Genomic DNA, 15,929 nt, shown 5'->3' on the forward strand with positions numbered 1-15,929 from the left:
ATAGGCCTCTGCAGTGGAACCCTCGGGTCTAGCTCTGTTCCTAACATAGCCCTTGAAAGTGCCTAGCCGCCTTTCAATAGGGTACATCCAGCCATACTGTATTGGAACTCTAAGTAGTGCCTCATCAGGTAGATGAACAACCAAATGCACCATTACATCAAAGAAGGCTGGAGGATATATCTTCTCAAGGTCACATAGGATATTTGGTATCTTGTCTCTAAGATGCTCCAAAGCATCTATCATGATATTTCTACTACAGAGTTCCCTGAATAATTGTCCCAACTCTGCAACTGCTCTGTATAAGTCAGGGCGGCCCAATCCTCTAAGGATAACATGTAAAACCCTATGAAGTAGGACGTGGCAGTCATGAGTTTTCAACCCTTGTACCTTGTTTCCATCTGCACTGAATCTCCTTTCAAGGTTGGAAGCAAATCCATGTGGGAATCTCACACGTGACAGGACCTCGCAAAATTCTATTCTTTTTACCTTGTCCAAGACGTACACAGCTGGTGCCATATCCCGTGGTTTACCTTCATTCTGGACCTACAAATCCAGTCTGATACCGAGGTGTGTCAAATCAATCCTAGATTTTAAGGTATCTTTCGTCTTGCCTTCAATATTAAGTAGTGTGCCGATAATGCTGTCACATATATTTTTCTCGATGTGCATCACATCAATATTATGCCGCAGATCCATATCTTTCCAATCTCTCTTCGGCCCTGCCACGCTTCCTTTTCCCGCTACCATTACCAGGATGGTTTCCTGGTGTAATATGCCTGACCTTCTCTAATTCCACTTGAAACTCATCAGCGGTGGGCCTCTTTGGCGCATCACAGCTTTCATGCTTTGCATTGACACATGTCTTTGGTATTTCCTAGGATGCGGCTTGTCCTTGGCAAGGAAATGGTGGTGTCCAATGTAACAGATCTTGCTAAGTATTGCGTATGACAACAGATTCCTGTCACAGCGCACATGCATTGTAACCATGTGTCGTTCGCCATGACATAGTTCCCAAAGCCGAATAATCATGGATGCACCAAATTATAACAGCACACAGAAAGAAATCAGCTGGTGGGCTGCTATATAGGTATCGAGTGAGAACACCCCTCCATAGCTATTGAAGTTCCTCCACAAGAGGCTCCATGAGCAAATCAAAATCCTTTCCAGGACTTTTTGGACCTGGGATGAGCAAGGCCATCATGTAGTTTGATTCTTTGGTGTAGACATTTGGAGGCATGTCTTAAGGGATAACAAGCATTGGCCACATGCTATATGTGTCACTCTGGTGGCCAAATGGGTTAAATCCATCTGATGCTAAGCAAAGTCTAATGTTTTTCGGGTCAGCAGCAAAATTTTCATGTTTCTGATTGAAGCTTTTCCACTCACTACCATGTGATGGATAGCTCATTACATTCTGATCTCTGTACTCCTGGTTCCTAGAATGCCTTCTACATCCTCTGTTGTTTCAGCATCATGAAAATGTCTCAGTACATTATGAGGAATCCTCTTCACAACATCTTCATATTTCCATCTTGATGATTTGCATTCCGGGCATTCACTTAAGTTGGCACAATCCTTCCGGAACAGAACACAATTATTCTTACAAACATGGGTCATATCATATCCAATTCCAACTGCACGAAGGAAATTCTTTATTTTACTGTAGGTCAGCTCAGACGCATCTGGGAAAGCTTTGCGGAAAGCATCCAACATCTCATCGAATGATTTGTTGGTCATCCGCTCAGATGTCTTCACCTGAAGAAAGGTGACCATAGCCGAGAATACTGACAGCTTATTTCCTGGGGTGACAGCCATGTTGCATTGTTCCAACATGCGGGCCCACCGTTTTTCTTCTTCAGGTGAAAGTTCACGGAATGCGCGAGCATTTCGTAGCATTGTTTCAATGTTGGTCAAACTCCCTGGCTCCTCCACCACCACCACCCCCTCCTCCTCCTCTTCCACCTGAGCATTAGGCAGATCAAGATGGTGATCTGCTGCTTCCACGTAGTCAATAACATTGACGTTCATAGCTTCACCACGATGAACCCACCTAGTATATGTGACCGACATCCCATACAAGTGTAGATGATTTTGCACAATTGATAGGGGTCTTGTAACTGAATTCATACAACTGCTACACGGGCGGAGCACATCTTATTTCGGACCACCGTACTCTGCTCTGATAAAGTTCTTGAAGTTTTCGATCCCCTCGACATATGCAGCGAAGAATCTTCTAGCAGAAGTTATCCAAGTCCTGTCCATCTGTTAGACATACAAATTAGTTCTTCTACTAGATATTACAGGAAAAACATATATGCTTTTTTATGAAGTCCAGAAAAAAATACCTAGGTCGATGTCTAAAGCTATGGCAAGATATTTGGAAGAGCAGATCTAAGTAACGAAATATATGTAAAGCTAATTTAGCAAACAATTTGAGTGCTAAATTATGGCAGGATGTTTCAGCAGTCAATGAGGCCGAGCACATAGCCATCGAACTATCGAAGGCCATCGCAGCAACAAAGATCGAGCATAAAACGGTGTAGAGGTATTTCACCTAACAGATTGGCTACTAGACCATGGCAATCTACGTCACAATAAATATATGGCAGGATATTTTAGCAACTAAATGGCCTTGGCATGCCATCTTAGCTAAGCAGATTGAGTGCAGAACAGGGCAAGGAAGCTTCTTAAGCAGAGCATATTGACAGTAAACTACTTCGGCAAACAGTGAGATTAACAGCGTCTATCAGCTAACATTCAACGCTACACGGACATGCACGGGGCCTCTGTATAGAATGCGCGTACCATGGGAGAAGCTGACCGCCGTGCGTCTCCACACGAACGTTGCCAGCGGTGGCGGCTCTGACCGCCATGCGCCTCCACAAGAACATAGTCAGCGGTGGTGGCACGGCTAGAGGACGACAGTCTACCTAGAGTGTACTATGGGAGCGAGAGGATCACCGTGCGTCCCCTCAACGAACTGCGGTGCCAACATATCGGCGCGACAGGGAGGGCGGCTTTGGCGGAGCGAATGGACTGGAGGGGGACAGGGGGGGGGGGGGTTGGGGAATATTATTGGCTAGTTGGCCGAAGGGCGGTTGAATCTAGGACTTGGGGAGAATTTTTGGGTGGGGGAGGATTTTCGCGCGGTGGGCGAGGGGAGTTTGGCGTATGGTCGGTTTCGCCAAGTGCAGCCCCACGTGTCAGTGAAGAGCCAAGCCGAAGCGCATTCCGTTTGCGTGAGCCGTGTGCAGGACCGAACGTGTGTGGGGTGCAATGCGACCGCGACAGGTGTGCTGTGAGTGTGCCGCCTTTTTTCCTTTTAAACTAGGTTCTTTGCCCCCTAAAAAAACTTGTTGCTTCGCGTGATCCATCAATACCACTACTAGTAATCTAGTAATCCCGACTAAAACGGCGCGGCCAGGTCTTTTCCCGCGTCATATGCTGGGAGGTTGGCTTAGTCGGTTTTTTTAGGACGAGTAATGCTACACCTACGTAATCCCTGTTATGTAATTAACATAATGTGAAATGTGTGAGTTGTTGATTGTAGATTGGGGGAGGGAGGGGCCCACCACCATGAAAATCAGGGGAGGAGAGAGAGAGGCAATTTACGTTAACCTTTTTGTAGGTTCCCGTAGATGTAGAGAGATGTGAAATGCGTGAATGTGTAGTGGATGTACTATTGCAGTGCTTAAGATAAATTGTGCATGTATAGACCCTATGTGCTTATTTTACTTCTCATGTTAGCTTTGTCTCGGTTCAATAAAAAGCAGAGTTGGTGATGATGGTGTGCCTGTCATCCTGCAATATAGGCCTTCCGATCTATATCTAACGGATAGGAAGGAAACTATGACAATTTACCCGCACTCCTCTCCACATTTGCAGATAAGGCCTTCCCTTGTTCATCATTTTCTCCACACAAGATCTTGATCTTCCGTGCAGTGCACGGGCATCTTGCTAGTGCTCCTACAATATACTATATTATTGTGAAAGTTCATATACACCAGCCGAGATTAATGCAAACATGGCAGATTTTCATTACATTTCGAACTTTTATAGGACAGAAAAATAAAAGAAACCCGACCCTAAACCTATTCTATGGCGGCGACCGACGTCCTCCATCTGTGATCTCTATGTACGGGGGTGGGGTTCAAGACCCGTGAAGTGAAGGTGCGGTCTCCTGCGAGGAAGAGTAGAACACGGGATATGGACCGGCCAGTTGGCACACCATGCATGCCCTTCCACCTCCCATGCCCTACTCATCCTCAGAGGAGTCCCCGACCTCGGCGGAGCCGGACCTTGGATGGCGGCAAGTAGGACGCGTGGCTGATGGTGCTCCCGTCGTCGGTCGCCAATGTGGCCACCGCTTGTGTGGTCGCGTCCATGTCCGGCTACTAAGCTATTGTGTCATGAGAGGCGACTTGAGCGAGGGCGGCAACCTCGAGCTCCATCCTCAAAGAAAATCTCTCCCGCAAAGCATTCACGCTTGCGGTCATGGCGGATGTGATGCCAGGTAGGAGGACAATGCACAATGGTGTGGAGGTTAGCTGGGCATTTCCGCTTTATGTAGTGCATTCCGGTGAGGCCAAGCGTCCTGGTGCGTCATTAAGTCACCGGAGTTGGTTCCTCAGGCATCGAGCATCTTAACGATGGCATACGGACAGATGACATGAATGCGGGCAACTGGCAGCGGCTTGGAACGCACTGTGCGACGGCGCACGTGACGAGGGTTTTTGGTATGCCAGGGTAGCCAGTTGCAGTCGTAACATTGTGTATGCCCTTTGCTCACATCTAATTGAAAAAGCAAGATGACCTGGCATGATCTCAGGTCCTGAGGATGCAGTTGGCCGTGCTACACCACTCCACCGACGCGTCCCGGCACCCCATGCATCCTCAACGAGCTGGGTGTTGGGGTGTGTTTGGATTATGGATAAAGTGCACCTTACCAAAATTTTGGTCATGACCCAAAGGTTGGTCTTTGTTTGGACGGTTGCCATTCTTTTGGCATGCCAATGAACTCTAGCCAACTCTAGTCCAATTTTCTTGCCAATGTCATCCAAATCATGGGCAACAAAAACCTCAACCAAAATTTTGGCTACCCAATGCTTTGATGGGGCAACCTTGCACACAAAACAAACATACTATTGGTCGTGGCACCGCACTAACGCCACCCTCGACACACTGAAACCGACGATGTGTAGCAACGATGAGTGTGTCGCTCACCGCGGTTGCCGTGTCCAGAGGCGGTGCTGGAGCTGCGCCACGTTGTTGGCCCCCATGACCCACATGAATGGTTGCCGGTGGCGAGGAGGTCATGGGCCAGCTCTTCCAATGGACTAGTCCGCGCTATGTCGTCCCGACAGTTGTGCCCCACATGTCGGTTTCCCTATTTTCCCGGCCATATTTGAGCGTCAGTGCTTCGCGTTGCGCATTAGGCCTTTCACTATGTAGGCCAAGCGAGACAACTTATTGTTTATTTGAGCCTATTTCACATTCCTCTCCAACAACCCTCTTCTCCTTCGATCATGTCGCCCTTCGGTCGAGTCCATCCTCCCGGGTGCCTCATTTGAACATTCCGCCGAGTATCATTTGCATGTGGGCATACACCATGCATGTATTTCCAATGTTTTGTAATTTGTCCGACATGCATACAAACAAACAGTTCGTTTAAAGTTTCACCTTGCCTCCACTACGTATCGCTTCGCGTCTCGGTTTTGACATCCCATTCGGTTCATGCCTCGACACATGTTGACGAGGTCGATTGATGTTCAGAGATCAATTGCATGTCATGCAAGGAGATAAAGGTTTGGTCTGTTTCTATGATAGAAATGACCCGCGGGGGGGGGGGGGTCAGAGGGAGTATATTGTACGTTCATAAGCGAAACGAACGTATTGTACCCACCCTAGTCCTCTTTCAATCGATCTTTGGACCTCAAGATGAAATCGAGAGAGAACAAGTGGGGGCATGTGTGATACCTAAGGCGGATTAAAAATTTGGAACCGGTGATCATAGCATTCGCAAATCATATATAAAGGGTATTCAATGTTCATTTCGTTTTTGAACGTACAATATACTCCCTCCTATCCTTTGTAGTTTACATATAAGTTTTATGTGTAGTCAAAGTATCTCTACTTTGATCAAAAAAGTATCAACATTCAACAACGCCCAATCAATATCAGTAGATTCGTAAGTACTCCTATATTTGTACTCAAGATGGTATCCAATTTGTTTTCAACCACGTGAATGTGCTTGTTCTCGCGCATGCTCTTCCTACTAGGATTTCGCCTCGTATAGCCAATCCAATAGTAACTTTTTTAGGCTCCCTGTCCAATAGTACTAGTGTATTACTGACAACATCTGTACTAGAGTATGCAGTGCTCATAGTAGTACTCCCTCCTTCCATTTACATAGGGCCTATGTGGAGGAGAGAGATGTTAAAAAGTATGGGGACTATGCTTTGTGTAAGTTGCATGTCATATATTATTACTCTAACATTTGGTCAAAGTTAGCCTCGAAAAACGCATTAGGCCCTGTATAGTAAATGGAAGGAGGGAGTAGTAGTGGAAGTGGATCCTCTGACGTAGGTATCCCTGCCGTACCCTCCCTTTCGGTCACTTACTGGTGGACCCCATTCTTGCTAGGCCCCGCATGTCAGTTACTCAATGGATTCGGCCATTTCAGGGTATCCTCATCCGTAGTGTACTCCCTCTGTTTTTATTTACTCTGCATAAAACAGAGGGAGTGGTAGTATAAATGACGCGGGCGGGGGAGGGGGAGAGATGTCGGTTTGTTCTCAACTGTGATCCCACAAGCGAGCGAAAACACAAGATGAAGTGCGTTCCATTCGGTGAGCGACGTGGAGGGTCCAGCTTGCCGGGCTGCAACACGAACGCGACAAGAGCGATGTATAGTCAAAACCGATTGAGCGATCGTCACCAGAACCGTTATTCACACCAGAACCTTTGCCGCTCGGCCTAAGCCAGCAACTTCCCTAGAACCACACCTAATCTCTAGCCCCTTCCCCCACCTTTCAATCCCCTAGCCCGCATCAAGCCTCTGCTAGTTCGCCGAAAAGCCATGGTGCGCCGCAAGATCACGTACTATAAGATGCTGACGGCGGAGCGCCAAGATAGGAGGAGGAGGAAGCCGATCCAATGTTCACGGCGGAGGTCGCGGTGCAGAAGGCCCTCGATGGGTATGAGACGATGGATGTCGACTTCGTGTCGGCGTCCGAGTCCCCCATGGTGTAGGCGGACCAGTAGTTCAACCTACCGACAATAAAGGAGGACCGGGAGGCAGAGGCTCAACTCGACGCGGAGCACGCGCATGCCGCTGCCATCGAGGCTCTCCTACAGGTGGAACCGGATGTCATGGATGTGAACTAGGCGGCGGAGGCTCAACTTGAGGCGGAGCGCGCGGATGCCACTGCCATCGAGGCCCTCCTGCAGGCGGAACCGAACGTCCTGGACTTCAACCTGGCGGCAGAGGCTCAACTCTACGTGGAGCGCGCGGATGCCACTCTCATCGAGGCCCTCCTGCAGGCGGAACCGGACGTCCTATACTTGAACCGGGCGGCGGAGGCTCGACTAGACGCGGAGCGCGCGGATGCCGCTGCCATCGAGGCCCTCCTGCAGGCGTAACAGGACATCGTCGACTTAAACCGGGCGGTGCTCTCGTCTGTGCAGAGCGCCCACAAGCTCCTTGTGAACGAGTAGATGGAGGCCGAGAACAACCACGGTGCAGAGACACACGTCGGCAGCTACGGCTGGTTTGCGCCGGCAGACAAAGACAACAAGGCCATCTCATTCCGCGAGCAGTGATAGTTTTTCTTTATGTTGTTGTTTTTATGGATCTTTTGCTGTGTAAAAACATATATTGTTATGCAAGTCGCCTGACTTGGGTCAGTCTACCATTTCAGGCAGTTGCATGAATATCCTACGTCTCCTAACCCTTCTTCCTCACCTCTTCTTCCTCCCCAACAGACCACCGCACGGGTTGTATGGATACTCCCCAACATGCGGTTGGATAAACATACTCTATGAATGAAAATTATGTGTCAGCGGTAAGATGGCTGAGTTTGGTTTGTTCACATCCGACAGCACATGTCAGTGACAGTGTGTTCTGTCGGTTTACAAAAGTAGGGGCTCTCCTTTTGACCCCTTTACTTGTGCACGGGCAGTCAGAGCCACGCGCCGCGGCCACACTTAGCAGGGCAGAGGAGGGAAGCCAGAGAGAAGCCGAAGCACAAGACAACCAAGGCGACGCCAAGACCAGAAGCGCAGGAGGGTAAGAGGGCGAGGTGGACTCCCTCGGCAAGATCCTTGCCGAGGAGCCCCCCCCTCAGCTCTTGCCGGGGTAACTTGCCCAACACCAACAGAGTGAGCCACCCTTGAGCCCATAGGCTCTGACCCAAACAACTGCATTGGAACCATGGCTCGGGAGGCGCCTCTGTGGTGGCATGCAAATCTTCGTCAAGATCATAAACATAGGATGAGATGACGATTAGAGGACGACGACCCTCGGTAGGTTTCTAGCCGAGGAAATCCTTGCCGGGGATGACAACAACGCCACGGCAAGACCCTTGATGGGCCCCCGGCAAGACCCTTGCCAAGGGTGTGGGAGTCCTGGATTAGGGGGTCTCTGGACAGCCGGACTATATCCATTGGCCAGACTGTTAGACTATGAAGCTTAAACTACACGACCGACATCCGTGGAGACTTGATCTTCGACGGATTCGAGCCTCTGCCTTGTGCGTCACGCGGTCACGATGAGCACGATTTAGCTCTACCATCAGACTGTGTTCAGGAGATCGCACAGGCAGCCGCTCCGACCCTCAATTCGGAGCCGGTTGCGCCGTCCATGGACTGGTGGATGGACCACGCCACGAACTCGTTACCCTCAGCGGCGATCGAGCCAAACATCGACCTTACCTTGCACGAGAGCCGTGTTGTTAAACTGCTGGATCCTTCTCCAGCCACGGACTCCGAACCGCCTGCGCCCGTTCCTATCGAATCTGGTTGGGCGCCGATAATGGAGTTTACCTCCGCGGATATTTTTCAGCACTCGCCCTTTCGCGACATACTGAACTCATTAAGGTCTCTCTCCTTGTCAGGAGGATCCTGGCTGAACTATGTCCGGCAGGACTGGGATGCGGACGACGAAGAAATTCACTGCCCACCCACCACCCACTTAGTAGCCTCTGTCAATGACTTAACCGACATGCTCGACTTCGACTCGGAAGACATCGACGGTATGGACGACGATGCGGGAGACGAAGAGGAACCACTGCCCACAGGGCACTGGACAGCCACCTCATCATACGATATATACATGGTGGATACACCCAAAGAAGGAAATGGCGACGAGATAGCGGAGGATGACCCCTCCAACAAGCAACCCAAGCGCCAGCGTCAGCGGCGCCGCTCTATGTCCCGCCAAAGCAAAAGGGGTGATACCAGCACAGGAGGTAGTAACACTCCAGATAGTGCCGAAGACAACAACAACCCCCTCTAGCAAGATTTAGAGCAGGAGGTGGAGGAGCTAGCCCTCCTGAGAGAGTGGCAGACGGAGAGGCGGAGGATGATAATTACATGCCCCCCTCCGAAGACGAGGCAAGCCTTGGCGATGACAAATTCGCCGTGCCAGAGGATCCCGTCGAACAAGAGCGCTTCAAGCGCCGGCTTATGGCCATGGCAAATAGCCTTAAGAAAAAGCAGCAGCAGCTTCAAGCTGATCAAGATCTGCTAGCCGACAGATGGACTGAAGTCCTCGAGGCCGAGGAATATAAACTCGAGTGCCCATCCAAGAGTTACCCAAAATGCAGGCTCCTACCTCGACTAGGGGAATAAGCATATGATGCGGCTGATCGGCCACCTCGTGGCCGTGATAGAGAGGCATTCCAGCAAAAAGCTCAACCCGCACCCCGACACCATTCAAATAAAAATTAATGGGAAAACATGCCAGACCTGTGAGACGTATTGGAGGACAAAGCAAAACATGCAAGATCGATCTACGGATCACGAGGGCACGCCACTATGCGACACGATAAATGTCACGCCGGGTACAGTAAAAGTAAATCCGGCTGGGCCAAACACAGCGGGCAAGACCCATTCGAGCTGCGTCGCGATATATCCCAATATAGAGGCGCCGCACACCCCTTATGCTTCACAGACGAAGTAATGGATCATCAAATCCCAGAAGGTTTCAAACCTGTAAATATTGACTCATACGACATCACAACAGATCCTGTAGTATGGATCGAGGATTTCCTCCTCCACATCCACATGGCCCGCGGTGATGACTTACATGCCATCAAATTCCTCCCACTAAATCTAAAAAGACCAGCATAGCATTGGCTTAACAGCCTGCCAGCAGAGTCCATTAGCTGTTGGGATGATCTGGAGGCCGCATTCCTCGACAACTTTCAAGGCACTTATGTGCGACCACCAGATGCCGATGACTTGAGGCACATAATTCAGCAACTAGAAGAATCGGTCAGGCAATTCTGGACTCGGTTCCTAACAAAGAAAAATCAAATCATCGACTGTCCGGATGCAGAGGCCCTAGCAGCTTTCAAACACAACATCCGTGATGAGTGGCTAGCCCGGCACCTTGGTCAGGAAAGCCGAAATCTATGGCAGCCCTCACGACACTCATGACCCGTTTTTGCACAGGAGAAGACAGTTGGCTGGCTTCCAGTAACAATATGTCAAAGAACCATGGTACCTCGGATACCAAGGACGACAATAGCAGGTCCCGTCGCAAGAAACATAAGCGCCGCATTAACAGCGATAATACTGAGGATACGACAGTCAATGCCGGATTCAAAGGCTCTAAACCCGGTCAGCGGAAAAATCCATTTAAACAAAGTATGCCAGGCCCGTCCAGTTTGGACCGCATACTCGATCGCTCGTGTCAAATAGACGGCACCCCAAACAAGCCAGCCAATCACACCAACAGGGATTGCTGGGTGTTCAAGCAGGCCGACAAGTTAATTGCCGAAAACAAGGATAAGGGGTCACATAGCGATGACGAGGAGGAGCCCCGACAGCCACACACCGGAGGACAGAAGAGGTTTCCCCCACAAGTGCGGACGGTGAACATGATCTACACAACCCACATCCCCAAGAGGGAGCGGAAGCGTGTGCTCAGGGACGTATATGCATTGGAGCCAGTCGGCCCAAAGTTCAACCCATGGTACTCCTATCCGATCACTTTCGATTGTAGGGACCACCCCATGGATTTCACCTCACTCGAGTCCTTATGGATGGTGGCAGCAACCTGAACCTGCTTTATCAGGACATAGTGTGCAAAATGGGTATAGACCCCTCAAGGATCAAACCCACAAAAACGACATTTAAAGGCGTTATTCCAGGCGTAGAGGCCCATTGCACAGGCCCAATTACACTGGAAGTGGTCTTCGGATCCCCGGATAACTTTCGAAGCGAAGAGTTAATCTTTGATATAGTCCCGTTCCGCAGTGGTTATCAGGCACTTCTCGGGCGAACCGCATTTGCTAGATTCAATGCGGTACAACATTATGCATACCTCAAGCTCAAGATGCCAGGACCTCGTGGGGTTATTACAGTCAATGGAAACACAGAGCGCTCTCTCCGAACGGAGGAGCACACTGCGGCCCTCGCAGCAGAAGTGCAAAGCACCCTCTCAAGGCAATCCACCAGTTAGGCGTTTCAAGACCCGAACACCTTCAAGCGCGCTTGGAGCAATCCGCAACTAGACCGCCTGGCGCGATCTGATCTCGTGTAGCAATGCCGCCCCCACCCCAGTCCCAGCAAGCGGCGAAACTCGTGCCACGCGTACATAATTACGCTTTAAAAATACCATGGGCACAGGCGGGGAGGGGGCAAAACTGCTGCACGCCCCAACACGCGGCTTAAACCGCACTAGGGGCTTCCCGCATGGTTATTTTTCTCTGTTTCAAGACATTAATCTCTGGAAACCCTGTCCGACAGCACTATTGCCGAACACATGATGCAGCAACCAAGGAGGCAGAAAGCTATGTCACACCACGAAATTCCCAAGTGGATTACAGTAACGAGTGAAATATTTGATTTCATACTATTCCACAGCTTGCCCTCGGAAGGGACATAGTCCTACTCTTTGCTTATCGCACTATCTGTGTCAGTCTGCTTTGGCGCACCTTTTTGAATGAACAATGCATAACATTACGACTATTATTGCATTCATGTTTTATATATATGTGTTCATTAATGACGCCTTGCAACCGTACACTTTGGTACGACCAATACACCAGGGGCTTACGTACCCCACAATATGGTGTGAAAAGTCCGAACACTTTCACAAGTGCGGCACCCCGAACTTATAGCATTATATGCATCAGCTCCGAATCATGTCTTTGGTCAAATGTTGGGTTTGCCCGGCTCCTATGTTTTGGTACCTTACGTTCCGCTCTATCGGCTGAGGTAGCACTAGGAGAACTACTGCGATTGTGCCCCGGTTCTGCTGGGTTAAGCACCTCAGTAGAGAAAGCTAAAACTGACTGTCATGATAAGGCGAGAGACTGGTCGCTGTTCGGCGAGGTTTCGAGTCCCTAAAGACTTATGCCGCTTAGAGTGAGGGGCCGGCCCTGTCCGGCTTAAAGGTGTGTATCACGCCCCGAATTTGGCCTTCCGAATACCAGGGGCTTCGCCAAAATTTAAAATTATAGAATTCTATGGCTAAGTGAGAGTGATAAAGCATTATTAGTCCGGTTGCTTTGTTCGTTGTGCTGAGCGCCTCCCTCGAAGGACCCAAGAATGGGAACAAGAGTGCTCAGGTTTATCCCGAACACCCCAGCACTCGCGGCATGGGGGCAGAAGCCGAGGACTAGCCATCTCTCAGATTGGATAAACAGCCAAAAAAAGGTAATATTTTAAATTCAAACAAGCGTTGCATAGCGCATATGAAACAAGTTTTCATCATACAGGACCACACGAGCAAGTTTCACTCAAATATTACATATTTCATGCACTCGTCCGCTATGAGACGGGCACCCTCCAGAACACCCTCGTAGTACATCTCGGGGTGACGATGCTCTTTACCCTCTGGCGGCCCTTCCTTGATCAACTTCACGGTGTCTAGCTTGACCCATTGCAACTTCACACGGGCGAAAGCTCGGCGTGCACCCTCGATGCAGACGGATCGCTTAACGACCTCCAGCCGCGGGCAGGCATCCACAAGCCGCCTCACGAGGCCGAAGTAGCTGTTCGGAAGGGCGTCGCCAGGCCACAGCCGGACTATAAAGCCCTTCAAGGCCTGTTCGGCCGCCTTGTGCAGCTCGACCAGCTGCTTTAGCTGGTCGCTCACAGACACTGGGTGTTCGGTCCTAGTATACTGGGACCGAACACCTTCTCCGCGGAGCTTCCATCCTCGGCCCAGTGAAACTTCGCGGCATCCGACAGGTTACGGGGCATATCTGTGAATGCTCTTGGAGAGGTCCGGATTCGGGTAAGTAATCGGTAATTTACTTTACATGCTTGCTTTGAATATAGAATGCCTTACCCGCCGCTATCTTCTTCATTGCGTCGATCTCCTGGAGGTCCTTTTGGGCTTCGGCATTAGCACTTTTTGCGCTCTCGAGGGTAGCGGCAAGCTCATACTCTCGCGTCTTCGAGTCAAGCTCCAACGCCTCGTGCTTCATCACGAGAGCCTGGAGCTCTTGCTGCACCTCGCCCACCCGAGCCTCTTGCTTTTCTCGCTCGGTGTGCTCCTTGGACGCTTTATCTTCGGCCTCGGACAATGCTTGCTTTAGGGTCGCCACCTCGGCCGTGGCCCCTGGCAAATTCATGATGATCCTGTCATTTTGCAATCGCATTCTTTTCATACATATCCACAGACTAGGTACTACTTACCTTTGTTCTCCTCGAGCTGCCTCTTGGTAAGGCTGAGCTCGTCCTGGGACCCTTTAAGGTCCTGCTTTAGTACAGCGACCTCCGCAGTCAGTGCGGCGGACGCCAGCAGCGAAGCCTGCATATGCATATTGACATACTCATATTAGACTCCTGCGATATTGTTTGATCCTCTATTTGGCTTTTCTGTGTGAACACCGAATAGAGCATCAGGGGCTACTGTCTATGCAGTAATAATTTTCCTATATTTTAAACACTTACCTCAAAGCCTGTTAGAAGGCTGGCACATGCTTCAGTCAATCCGCTCTTAGCGGACTGAACCTTCTGGATCACCGCACTCATAATAGTGTGGTGCTCCTCATTGATGGAAGCGCTGCGAAGCGCTTCCAACAGATTGTCCGGCACCTCTGGATGGACAGAGGTCACCGGTGCAGGCATCTTGCCCCTCTTAGAAGGAGGCCGCCTGTCCAAGTCCGGAACCACTGGAGGTTCTGGCACGGTGTTCGGCTGAGGGCCGAATTCAGAGCCCTCAGGGGCCTTGTCCCCTTTGCTCCCGGAGTCCGGGAGGCCGCCTTGAGGCGCCTCCGGGACTGTCTCCCCTTGACCCGGTGCCTCTTGAGACAGCACCTCGGCATCGTCCACAAGATGAGGGGAGGTGGCGGTCGGAACTGGATCGCTATCCATATCCGACGAGCCCAAGGAGCCATTCGATGATACATCGATGCGGGCTCAGGGCGGCCTGCATTATCACATTCGGCGTGAGGTAAAGAAGTGCGAAAAAGGGGTGCTATGAGTGACTCTGGTATCCGAATACATACGACTTCCCCAGGGGCTTGACCCTGGGCAGCCACTCGTCTTCGCCATCGGCGGCGGTGGTAGAGCTGTCCAGAAGGAGAGTACTTCCCTTCTTGGACCCTTCGGCCTCCCAAATTGGGTTGCCTTCCTTTTCTTGTCTCCCCAGTCTGGAGGGGGAGCATCTTCTTCTGCCTCCTCGTCTTCGGGGGAGGATTGCGCCGTAGAGTCCTCGGACGGGGAGTCTGATGACGCCTGGCACCGGGAACTCTTTCGGGTTCCCTTGGCCTTCTTGGTCTTCTTCGGCACCATAAAAGGAGCCAGAGTCGGCATCTTCGCCAAAAGGGCGTCTGCTGGGCCTTCGGGCAAAGGAGCTGGACAGTCGATCTGTCCGACCGTCTCCTGCCAGTCCTGTCAAAGGTATGGGAGTTTAGATCCCGCATGGAGTCAAGCTATGAAAAACAAGTATCCTGTAATAGGTAAAGTAGCTTACCGCGCTAGCTTGGCGCTTCGCGCTGAATCCGCGATCCTCAATAGTGGGAGGGGGGACCTCGGCGCTCTTGAACAACACCCTCCAGGCATCTTCGTGAGTTGTGTCGAAGAGCCTGTTCAGAGTCCAGTGCTGCGCCGGGTCGAACTCCCACAAGTTGAAGGCCCGTTGTTGGCACGGGAGGATCCGGCGGTGGAGCATGACCTAGACTACGTTGACGACTTTGAGCTTCTTGTTCACCATGTTTTGAATACATGTTTGGAGTCCGGTCAGCTCTCCCGAACTACCCCAGGACAGGCCCTTCTCTTGCCAGGAGGTGAGCTGTGTGGGGAAGCCTGATGGGAATTCGGGGGCCGCTACCCATTTAGGGTCACGCGGCTCGATGATGTAGAACCACCCCGATTGCCACCCCTTTATGGTCTCCATGAAGGAGCCCTCGAGCCATGTGACGTTGGGCATCTTGCCCACCATGGTGCCTCCGCAATCTGCCTGGCGGCCGCTCACTACCTTCGGTTTGACATTAGAAGTCTTCAGCCATAAGCCGAAGTGGGGCTTGATGCGGAGGAAAGCCTCGCACACGACGATAAATGTCGAGATGTTGAGGATGAAGTTCGGGGCCAGATCGTGAAAATCCAGGCCACAGTAGAACATGAGCCCCCGGACAAATGGGTGGAGAGGAAATCCCAGTCCGCGGAGGAAATGGGTAAGTAACACTACCCTCTCATGGGGCCTGGGGGTGGGGATGAGCTGCCCCTCCTCTGGGAGCCGGTGCGCGATG

Source organism: Triticum aestivum, chromosome 5A (genome assembly GCF_018294505.1).
Source record: "Triticum aestivum cultivar Chinese Spring chromosome 5A, IWGSC CS RefSeq v2.1, whole genome shotgun sequence".
In the NCBI taxonomy this organism is placed as follows: Eukaryota; Viridiplantae; Streptophyta; class Magnoliopsida; order Poales; family Poaceae; genus Triticum; species Triticum aestivum.